General features: G+C 36.5%; 1 pseudogene; it reads left to right on the top strand.

The window, feature by feature from the left end:
- Positions 1-10,295: 10,295 nt before the first annotated feature.
- LOC143670627 (protein FAM47E pseudogene) lies at positions 10,296-11,759 on the top strand (annotated as a pseudogene).
- Positions 11,760-12,303: the final 544 nt, after the last annotated feature.

Below are 12,303 nucleotides of genomic sequence, written 5' to 3'. Positions count from 1 at the left end.
AATAGCTATTGAATTATTCTTTAAATGGGTTAATTGTGTAGTAAATGAGTTGTATCTAAATGCATCTGTCATTTAAAAACAGGAATATTGCACATCATTATAGAGAACCAAGGAGATGAACTAGAAAGAAAACAGGCCATGAGAAGAAAATTGTGTCTTTCTGATTAAACATATTGAAAATTTGATGTGGGTAAATGCAAGTAAAATAATATGTATCTGTTCTAAAGCAAATATGTGAATAGATATAAGAAGATGCTTCTCTGAGAAATCAGGAATGAGAGTTTGTCCTTTGGTATTTTGCCCTATACAAAATATTGCATTATCACAGGAACTAATTCATGCCTTCATGATAATTGAAAACTGAGTCTCGGTTTTTTTAACTCTTTAATTCCTAAAATTCACAAAATGGATATTTGATTGTTGCATTACAGTTGCAATGTTATAGTGGCTGATTTTTTTCTCTTATAAAGTCACATCTTACACAACACAGTATCTCGATTGTCGATTGTGTTTCCTTTTGTAAGTCTGCAGATAAATCTAACTTTTCAAAATCATGTTCTTTTCAGTTGATTATTCAATAAAAATAAGAGCTTCTTGATATTTTAGCAAGAACAAACTTTGCATGAATCCATGGAGAAAATTAAGGGCAAAATGAGATGAAATTGAACTTCAGAAAGATGAACAAAAACGATGCAGGACTGAAATGATTTATGAAGAAATAACGGAGACTAAATTTGGAGAGCTTGCCAAAGCAGATGACTAAGTGAGAGCATAATTATATACAAATATCTTATAAATGTCAAAGGAAGCAGAAGAGACACATAGGAACCGAGAATATGGAGAAATAACAAGTAATGTTATGTTATTAAAAAAGGAAACTAAAAATTAAAACTAAAAGGTGAAGCTAGTTGGCGGCATAAACTGTAGTATAATCTGTTATTAAATTAATGCTTGATTAGAGGTATCCAAACTTTTTTTTGTTGTGTGCTGGTGTAAAGGAACAATGCTTATGGTAGCAGTGGCCTTTAAGACACAACATTAGCATGCTCCCTATTAGTTTAAGAAGCAAAGTGTGAAGGCATTTGAGCAAAGTGATGGGCATACTACAATAATGAGCACTCTTCAGAGATATGGGCTTGGAAGATGTTAAACCGCCTACGCAGGTTCTTTTCCATTAGCCATATCTCCTCACATTTACTTCCAAGGTTAAAGTAGAATGGATAATTGGAGGATGTTGATTCTCGTAAGCTTGTGTTATACATTTTATTAAAGAGTGAAGTGAGATTTGAGGGTGTTACTTAGAATGTATAATGCTTATTCATTACATTTCCCCTGCTAATTGCAATAATGGATATGTATGATTTCTGTTGCACCCATATCTTTCCCAAGATATGACGGAGTAGGCAGATAACAAACTTTTAAAGGTATTTGAATATCATGTGAGTTTTCTTTTTACTAGCCATTAAGTTAAAGGAATTTATTAATTTACTAATTGTTTCTTCATCTGAAAGTGTCACTTTTTCCCAGGCCCTAAGTGATGATGTTCTGTCTGCGCTGCGATGATTCCCATATTCAGACATGTCCTATTTGGCTGATCATTTAAATTTTGATTTCCTGGCTTCAGGGATCTTAGGTCACTCTACTTGTATTTATTCATTGAAATCTATTTAATCGATTTATAGTCTTAACCTACATCACTCAACCCTTACACAGGAAGGGTGCATCACACAGAGGAAATTTGAACAAAACATTTGAAATAAATAATATTTAAAAACTGATTTTATCTGGCAAAGAAATCATAAGAATTTCATTATGGAGAAAACATAGTTATTGTATCTTTAATTGAAATAGTTTGAGGATACAACACACTGCCTGTCACAGAATTGAAACTTAACAAATGTGTGTTGACCAATATAAGACAATAGTTTGCAAAAATATGGAAGATCAGGCAGCAAAGACAGTGATCCTTGAGAGAAGGAAAATGAATGAGGTGGGCCTTATGATTTTCCCAGCTTACTTACTGAGTTTCCAGGCCACACCACAAAGAAGGGCGAACCCAGGCAGAGACCAGGAATCTCCATATTTTGAGGAAATGGAAATGAAAGACTCTGGAGATCAAGGTGGGTAGAGTTGTCATGACAGAGTACCAGAAAGGAGAACGTAGCACAGAGAGAGATACCAGAATTGTGCAGAGCCACACTCTACCATCATTATTCAGTTGATTACTGGTCAACTCAAATCTGTGAGGAAATTATGTAAAGCCAGGAAAAGAACCACCTGGAAGGATTGTGGGTAATCATGCCTGGCACTCACACAGGGACTGGAACAGTGACTTCCCAGCAGCCCAAAGGAAGACGTCAAGATCCATAAGACATTGGATATGTAACAGAAGGACCTTGCCTCAGGAGCAGGAAACAATTAGCTATACATTGACCATTTTTCTGTTTCTGGCTAACAAATTTTGGAAAGGACTAAAAAAGATCGAATGTTTCCATACAACTTAACAATGTCCCAGAACAAAGCTCAAAAATATTTATAAACATGCACAAATAACCAACACATCGCAAAGTAAAATTCACAATATCTACCATGCAGTATTAAGTTACCAGGGATGCAAAGAGGTAGTAAATACTCTGTATGAGGAGCAGATCAATCAGTCAAAACCCCGAACTGATACAGAAGTTAAAATTAGTAGAGAAGGACATAAAAACAATTATGAAAACTGTACTCCAAATGTTGAAAAGGTTTTACTTAAGTAGATACATGGAAGATGTAAAAATGACTTAATCAGACTTCTAGAGGTGAAAAACTTCCAAGTGTGAGATTTACAAAAGCACATTGGATGGCACTCATGACAGATTAGATGCTGAGGAAGAAAATTTTGATGTACTTGAAGAATAGCAAGAAAATTGTGAAATGAAACAGAGAAAAAGGAAAATTAAAATAATTAGCACATAATTAGGAAGCCATGCAAATCTTCAAGAAGTTTAATACATGTGTAATTGTAGTCTCCAAATAAGAGGGGAGAGAAGGCAGGACAATTATTTCCAAATATGATGGGAATTATAAGCTCACAAATTCAAAAAGTTCAAATATAAAAAATAGTACCAAGGGGCATCATAATATCATAATCAAATTCCTCAAAAACAGTGATAAAGGGAAATTTAAAAACAGCTAGAACAAAAAGACCTATTGTTTACAAAGAAACAAAAATCTGAGTAAAAGCACACTTCTCATCGGAAACAATACAAGCAGAAAAGCATTGAAGAGGTATTAACCTCCAACCAGCCAGCTAAGGAAAAAAAGAGGGAAGACAAATTACCTAAGCTGTATGCTTTTTTAGAAGAAATATAACTGAAATAAAAAGACATGGGGGTTAAAAATAGGAGGAAGGAGTGAACGATGGAGTAGACATATGATTGAACACGGTGCTGCTACAAAAGGAATGAAGTTTGGAGGCATGCAACAATGTCAATGAACCTGTGGGACATTTGGTGAGGCAAAATAAGACAGAAACAAAGAGCAAATGTTGGATGATCTCATTTAAAAAACACTTAAGAAAACTGGACCCTAAACTGTAAGCTTTTATAGCAGTCACATTTAGCCCAGAGTGGTAATTATTGTTTCTGGATTTTGAGGGGCTGTTTTATATCTGTATAACCTGGTATTTAGAAATAAGAATGAAGCCAATCAGGTTGTGATTAAGGTAATTCAGAATATAGGGGTAAGGAAGACATTGACTGAATTTTAGAACTTCACCTACTCTTTGAGAACAAAGGAAGAAAGTTTTATTACGTCCAGAACCAGGGTTTTCTGTAGCACATAATCGAACACAGGGAGCCCAGGATAAGAATAAGAGCCTTTAATCCTGTATATCTTAATGTAATGTCTGGATACATCCCGGAGTATATTAAGCAGATAATCAAAAAGTATTGGCAAAGTCTCTTGAGGGAAGGGAGAAAAATTATGGAACTATTAAATTATGGAACTATTCAAACTTTACCACTGGGGAAACCCTGGATATTGTGTCAAACATTAGGGACACCCAAATCAATAGGCCAAACTCTTGAATTTGAGGCTTCTCTTGTGAAACTTATGTATGTAGCAGAGAAGCTTAGCCTACCTATAGCTATGCCTAAGAGTTACCTCCAGAGGACCTCTTTTGTTGCTCAGATGTGGCCTTTCTCTCTCTAAGCCCAACCCTGCAATTGAAACCATTTTCCTCCCCCCTATGTGGGACATGATATCCAGGGATGAAAATCTCCCTGGCAGCATGGGAGATGAACCCCAGAGACGCGCTTGGTCCTGGCACCATGGGATCAACAATGTCATCCAGACCAAAAGGGTAAAAGAAGTGCAACTAATAAGGTATCAGTCACTGAGAGAGTTCAAATAGAATCGACAGGCTACACTAGAGGTCACTCTTACACATGCTTCATTTAGACATTGCTACCTATCATAGCTTGCCAAACCCCAATCAAAACCATTTCAGTCAATCCTAAAGAATGCCTAGGGCATTATATAAGATTCTACAGTTTCCATGCACTAGAGTAACTCTTCAAAACCTGCAACTTCCAGATGGGTCACTGGACCAGATAAGTCCTGAAATGCAGAGGGGCCAGCCTTTCCAGACCATCAACTAGTTCCATTCCCCGGTCCCATATTATTAACAGTCCCTTCCAACATAAAAGCGTTAGAATGGGCAAAGCCCAAATACCCCTAAAGAGTGGGAGAAAGATCAAAGGTAATGGTGGAGTTATACAGAAAAAGTTAGTTTTAACAAATAAGTATGAATGCTGAATCATTATATTGACATTTCTTTTAGCTTACAGTATCTTAGATCAGCTAGAAATAAAAACCTAAAGTTGCGGAATTGTAACTCATACCAAACTCTGAAATCTGTTCTATAACTAATTGTTGTATGTGCTTTGAAATTTATTGCTTTTATGTATATATGTTATTTAAAGGGAAGGAAGAGTATAACAGAGAAGATAGGATCTAACAAATGAGTATGACTGATGAATCATTATATTGATTTTTTTTTAGTCTCCAGTGTCTTGGAGCAGCTAGAAGAAAAAAGGAAAATTCATGGAACTGTAACCCATACTAAATTTTAAAATTTGTTCTATAACTACTTGTTAAAATGTACTTGGAAACTTATTGCTTTTTTGTACATATGTTATATTTCACAATAAAAAAAGTTTAAAAGGTAGGAAGAAGGAACAAAAATATATATGGTAATCGCAACCGAAAGTCAATGGTCTTCATGATATCAGAAAAAAAGGAAATTCAAGACAAAAAAGCATTACATGCTTCAGAGAGATATCAGGTAGTGATAAAGTTTTAAAAACTGCAAAATAATTTGAACAAGAAAAAATTCATAGAAAGAATTTTTAACCAATAGCAGGGAATTAGGTATTAAGGAGTAACGTGAATTCTAAAGAATACAGGAATAATAGATACAGGATGCAGGCATTTCTCATATAGCTTAGGTAGGCTACTCCAGGAAGGAACAAGTTTGGAAAAGCTTCCTGTCCCCCGAAGCTGAGGTTTAAACCTCATTAGAAAGAATGTGACTTTAGCCTTTTGAATGGTAGAGAAGTTCACCAAGATGATGCAAATTGAGGCTGTTAATCAGGAGTATCAACAAAACTCACCAGAAAAATTTCCTGTGGGGCCCTGTAGAATCCCCCAAAATGTTGTCTAAGGTGTCCATTAATCTCATTTGCCAGCTGGGGAGCCTGTATCTTGGAAATTGTCCACAGGAGTGTTGCTGGAATTTATTGAGAGCAAGCGCCATGGGGTGCCCTGCATGCTAGTCAAGTTCCAGTGGAGTATGAAAAAAGGAAAGCAAGCTGGAATCAGGAAAAGAAGCCCCCTCCTCCAGCAGCGACCCTGTGCCCCCTCTATTGACCAACTTTAATACTGCTCCAGCTCCTAGAGAAGAAATGTTTATAGAATCCAGCTCTAGTCGGGCAATGAAGGGTGGACTTGGAACTGAGAAACAATAAATTGATAACAACTGGCACAGTATTTAAGGAAAACGTTATATAAATACACACACAAACATGCATATATAATATATAAACATACATATATATATATGTACACACATACACATATATGCAATTAAAAATAAAACCTTAGATTTCAAGCAGAAAATATGGAAATTCCAAAAATATCATATACGTGATCACTAAATAAATCTAAAAATTCCAAGATATAAAACAAAACATAAAACACACTCAAAGCCTGTATGGCTTCACTGTAGACTTCCACAAAACATATAAGACATAATACCAGTCCTACCTAAATACTTCCAGAAATGAGGAAGTTAGGATACTTCCCAAATCATTCTGTGGAGCCAGCATTGCCCTGAGAACAAAGCCAAATAAAGACATTAAAGGAAGAGTCCCCAGATATGCCTGATGAACATGGACAGGCAAAAATATTTTTGAAACATTTTGGCAAACCTAATCCAACATGAATACAAAGAATGAGTATGTCATGGACAAGTGGGGCTTATTTGAGGGATTCAAAGTACGTTCACCATTCAGAAATCTATCTATGAAATTCACTGTTTTTATAAACAAAAAAAGAAAGGTATATGAATATCTCAACGGGTGCAAAAAAAGCATTTGACACAAAGCAATTATCACAAACTCTCAGAACACTAGGAATAAAAGGGAATTTCTCAGGAATGAAGTTGGGAGGCATGCAACTAGATGAATGAACCTTAAGAGCTTATGTTAAATGAAATGTCCGGAACAAAAAGACAAATACTGTCATGTCTCAATCATATGGGCTAACTATAATATAAAACTTCAGTGAACTAAAGTCGAGAGATGGGTTAATGGGTTGGGGCTTATTGTAATGGGTCTTAGATTGTAACCTCTTGGCAGTCACATATATTCAGGAGGTGTAACTGTTAATTCTAAATTCTGAGTTACTGATCTATTTGTATATACATGGTCTTTCCCAGAAATTTCACGTATTTATGTGACAACTGAGACTCAGAGTTAGAGCTCTGAAGCTATGAAAGTCAGTAGTACCCCATACAGGAACTGTTTAAAAAGTTGAAAAGGGGATCAATGAGTAGAGACATGAAGGAAGCTGATCTGGATTGGACTAAGGTATATCAGAAGACTGGGTAAAGGATGATATCATCCATGTTTTAAAACTTCAACTTCTGTGTGAAACTAAAGGGAGAGATGTTTATTTGGTACAAAATTTTGGGTAGTGCATTTCCTAATTTAACTTGTATGGTCAGTTTACTTAACACCATAAGTACATGGAATCTTGAATAGAGCATTAGATCTTGTTGGTTTGTCCAGGTTAGTGTGATACCCTGATATATCTCAGAGAGATTTGGATAGTGAATAAAGAAGTATTTGCAAAGTTCCCTTGGGGGGATGGGGAGAAAGGGGGCAATATTCAACTCCCCCATTTGGAGAATTTCTGATATTCAAGCAAGCAGTGGGGAAAATCAAGTCAATAGGCCAAGCCCTCAATCTTGGAGGCTGCCCCTATGAAACTTATTCCTGCAAAGGACAGGCTAAGCCTACTTAAAATTAGGCCTAAGAGTCACCCTCAGAGAACCTCTTTTGTTGCTCAGATGTGGCCTCTCCCTCTAAGTCGACATGGCAAGTGAACTCACTGCCTTCCCCCTCTACGTGGAACATACCTTCCAAGGATGTAAACTCCCCTGGCAACATGGGACAGAAATCCTGGGATGAGCCAGGACCTGGCATCATGGGATTGAGAAAGTCTTCATGACCAAAAGGGTAAGAGAGAAATGAAGCAAAATTAAGTGTCAGCAGCTGAGAGATTTTGCAGTCAAGAGGTTATCCTGGAGGTTATTCCTACTCATTATATAGATATCCCCTTTTTAGTTTATGTGTATTGGAGTGGCTGGAGGGATGTACATGAAACTGTAGAGCTGTTATCCAGAAGACTTATTTCTTAAAGATGATTGTATAATGATATAGCTTTTACAACTTGACTGTGTGATTGTGAAAGTCTTGTGTCTGATGCTCCTTTTAGCTAGGGTATGGACAGATGAGTAAAAAATATGGATAAAAAAATAAACAAATAATAGGGGGAAGAAAGGTTAAAACAAATTGGGTAGATGGAAATACTAGTGGTCAATGAGAGGGAGGGGTGAGAGTATGGTACGTATGAGTTTTTTATTTTTTATTTCTTTTTCTAGAGTGATGCAAATGTTAAAAAAATGATCATGGTGATGAATATATGACTATGTGATGATATCGTGAGCCACTGATTTTATACCATGTATGGAATGTTTGTATATTAAGAATGTTCATATGTTTGCATGTTGTTTTATCAATAAAAATATTTTAAAAAGAGAATTCCTCAAAGTAGTAAAGATTATGTACCAAAAACCTACAACTAACATCAAACTTAATAGTGAAATAATAAATGCTTTCTCCCTAAAATAGGAGAGGAGACAAAGATCTCCACTTTTCTCAATTATGTTCAAAATTATACTAGATGATCCAATCAGAGCAAGAAAAGAAAAGAAAGAAAGAAGTAAAACTATCTTTATTCACATGAACATGTCTGCAGAAAATCCAATAGATCTACCAAAGAAGCTAATATACTTAATAAGTGTATTTGATACCATTGCATGATACAAAATCAATACACAAATATCAAAAACACAAAATAGTGAAAAAGCAAGTGGAAAGCATGTGGATAACCTATGAATTGAAAGCTACAAAATATTGCTGAAATAAATAATGAACACCTAAATAAATGAAAGATGTACTTTTTTCATGGGTAAGAAAAACCCAATAGTTAAGATGTCAATTATTCTCCAATGGATTTTCAAAATAATCATAATCAAAATCTCAACAGATTATTTGGGAAACTAATTCTAGAATTCAGAAGACCTAGAACCTCCAAAGCAACTTTGTAAAAGAAAAACAGAGTGGAAAGCTTAATACAGCCCTATTTAATAGTTATTATAAAGATAAAGTATTCAGGACAGCGTGGACTTGGTGTAAAGGCTAAAAAATAAATCAAACAAAAAAGTGTTTAGAAATGGACCCACTGAAATATGGACAACAGATTTTTTCCAAAGGTAATTCAGTGGATAAAAGTACAACCTTTTCAGAAAGTGGTGTTGGAACTCTTGGATAACCATCGGCGAAAAAATAAGTAAATAAAAGAAGTTTGATTCCTATCTTGCACCATCTAAAAATTAAAATAGGTCTCAGACCTAAATGTGGACAATTATAAAACCTTTAGAAGAACGAACAAAACCTTTATGACCTTTAGATAGGCACAGTTCTCTTAAATGAAACAAAAAGTACAATCCATAAAAAACACATTAATAAACTGAACTTCATCAAAATTTAAAACTCTGCTATTTGAAAGACATTAAGACAATGAAGAAACAAGCTGTAGATGGAGAAAAAATTTGCAAATCATATATCTAATAATGGACATATCTAGAAGAACTCTCAGAACTTAAGAATAAGATATGAAACAGCCTAATTCTGTACCTTGAAATTTATTGCTTTTTTGTATATATGTTATTTTGCACAAAAAGAAAAAAAAGCCAAGTGTGATGATGCGTGCACAGCTATATTAAAATAAATAAATAAATACAAGTCTTAGGATGAAAAATAAACAGCCTAATTCAAGATGTGCAAATAATTGGAACAAACACTTCACCAAATAGAAGATAAGGGTGGCAGATAAGCACATGAAAAGACGCTCAGCAGTGGTACTCATTAGGAAATGAAAATTAAAACCCCAATGACATCTATTACATTCCAAATAGAATAGACAAAATTCAAATCATTAACCATACCAAGTTTTGGCGGGTCTGTGGAAGAAATGATGCTCTTGCATTCTGCTAGAAGAAATGTTAAACTAGTACAACGGCTTTAGAAAATGTTGATAGCTTAAAAAGTTAACGATACACCTATCTAGCTATTCAATTTTTAGCTGTTGAACCAAAAGAAATGAAAGCATGTGTGTATACAAAGACTTACACTCTAACTCTCACAACAGCTTTATTTGAGACAGCCCCCAACTGGAAACAATCCAAATAGCCAACAAAAGTTGAATGCATAAGTGAATTGTGCTATATCTGGAATATTACACTGAAATGAAAAGAAATGAGGTGGCTTGCGCTGGGCCACTGGTACCTGGAGAATCCAGGCTGCGCATGTAGGTAGGCGCTGGTGTTGCTTGGCGCGAGGGAAGAAACCCAATCCTGTCTGCCCTTGGTTATTCGGTCTCCTAGCAACGGATGCAGCGGCCGGTGAAACAAACCTCTCAAGCCCCCGCCATCGCTCAGGAGTCAGGGTCCCCAGAATCCTCATGGAGGGCCGGAGGTGGGAATTTTGGCCTAGGGCATTGGAACCGATGCCCCTTGGCATGAACTGCAAGCCCTGGTACAAAGAAAAATTGCCTTCCAAGTGCTTCCCGAAGTACAAGAACAGGCTGAAAATCCCGACTTCCCTGGACAGCCGGCGATGGGTATTTGTGAAAGAAGGAGTGGACGACTTCAGGAAAGGCTGTCCATGTCACGAAGGTCTGATCACTCAAGCACCTAAAGAGAAGTTCCCGCCCATAATTTCTCACAGAGCTCCCCACCCAGCTCCAAAAAAGAGTTGGAAAAAGCCGGCCCCAGAAGCATCCCTGTTCTCCAAGCTCTCGCCAGCCCAGCTAGCCCGAAAGGCATTTGTAGAGGACATTGAAGCCCGCCTGGCTCCTCACCCCTTAGCTCACTACCCGAATCTGGAAGAACATATTCCGGTGGAGCTCTTATTAAAGGTGCTGGAAGTGCTTGATCCCGAGAAGAAGCTGGAAGACACATGGGCTTATTGTCGGGGCGAGAAGAAAAAAACAAAGGAACCCACAAAGCTTCCTAAAATGCGTGCTGCCCAAGTCTGCCTGGAACTTCCCAAGAAAACTCCCAGGATAAATCCAGACGACTGGCTTTCTGAAGAAGAGCAGTCAGGTGAAAATGATCTGCTCTATGAGTCTCTTACTCGAAAACGGGTACCCAAAGGAATTCGTGACTTCTGCAAATGGACTGCTAGTTTTGGAGATTTGGGCATTGATGAAGAATTTATCCTGAATCAGTTTATCGTTGAGTATGAGTACAAACCAACCCATAAAAAGCTCCACTTTAAGAACCTAAAAGATATTTCTGAAGAGCTAAAGTACACTGAGGACCTAAAATACACCGAGGACCTAGAGAAATTGGATGAGATAAAATTATCCTTAGAGGAACCAGACTGGGAGGAGAAACTCCAGAAATCCCGGCCTTCTTACAAACCCAGGCCCGTGAAGATGAGATATGGAGCATGGTACCTGCACCCCAAGTTGTGGAAAAGGCATAGAGACGATGAACCTTTGATCGACCCCAATTACGTACCTGAAACTGACGAGTTTGGATTTAGAAGGCAAGCTGAGGGAGAGCCGGACATTATTGAAGATCTTTATGGAACAATTGCCTTCAAGGATTTCATTCTCAACAAGGGATATAGGATGCCAGAGATCCTTGAGAGGCTCTTCATCAGGAAGAAATGGACATATGAATCTGTGAGGACTCCTATAATACTATCAAGAAAGACTAGCTTAAGCAGAGATGAATCTGAGGAAGATAATTAGACAGTGTTTTTAATTACTACAGACTTGTCTATTTACCTCTCTCATTTCATTAAACAGAATTTATTATGAGTTCCCCACTGAGTATGTGTATGTCTGATTCTGCAACATCCATAAATTTAGCGCCTAATGCTTATTAACATTTCTCAATGACCTTCAGCTGAGGTTCATCAATATTTTATATATTTTGTCAACTATGAAATCAATAGTCACATATATTCTTTTCACATTTTTGTAATATTCTGCATATTACATAGTCATAGCAATTATTTATAAAAATAAATACAAGCAGAATTACTCTTTTAAAAACAGGATTAACTAATGATGTCAGCTACAGCATGGGATGAGTCTTGAAATAATTGTACTGAGGAAAAAGACTTGTATAACTCCAACTTATAGTCAACTTTTAAAGATAGGAGCACGACGCTTATTTCATTAATCAAAAATTGAAATCTATAGCCCAAATACCATTAGTCCCATTTAATAATAAAATTTATATTGCTCCTTTCATAATCCCATCAATCTCCCAAGACAGGATTGAAAACAACTTTTCAAAATTATCAGTGAATCTTGTGTTATGCTATTTTATCTTACTTCCCACTTGAACATATTTCCAATTTTCATTATGTCCCTACACACTAGGAATGAGTGTTT

Source organism: Tamandua tetradactyla, chromosome X (assembly GCF_023851605.1).
Source record: "Tamandua tetradactyla isolate mTamTet1 chromosome X, mTamTet1.pri, whole genome shotgun sequence".
NCBI lineage: Eukaryota > Metazoa > Chordata > Mammalia > Pilosa > Myrmecophagidae > Tamandua > Tamandua tetradactyla.
This window is presented reverse-complemented; position numbering and strand designations above follow the sequence as displayed.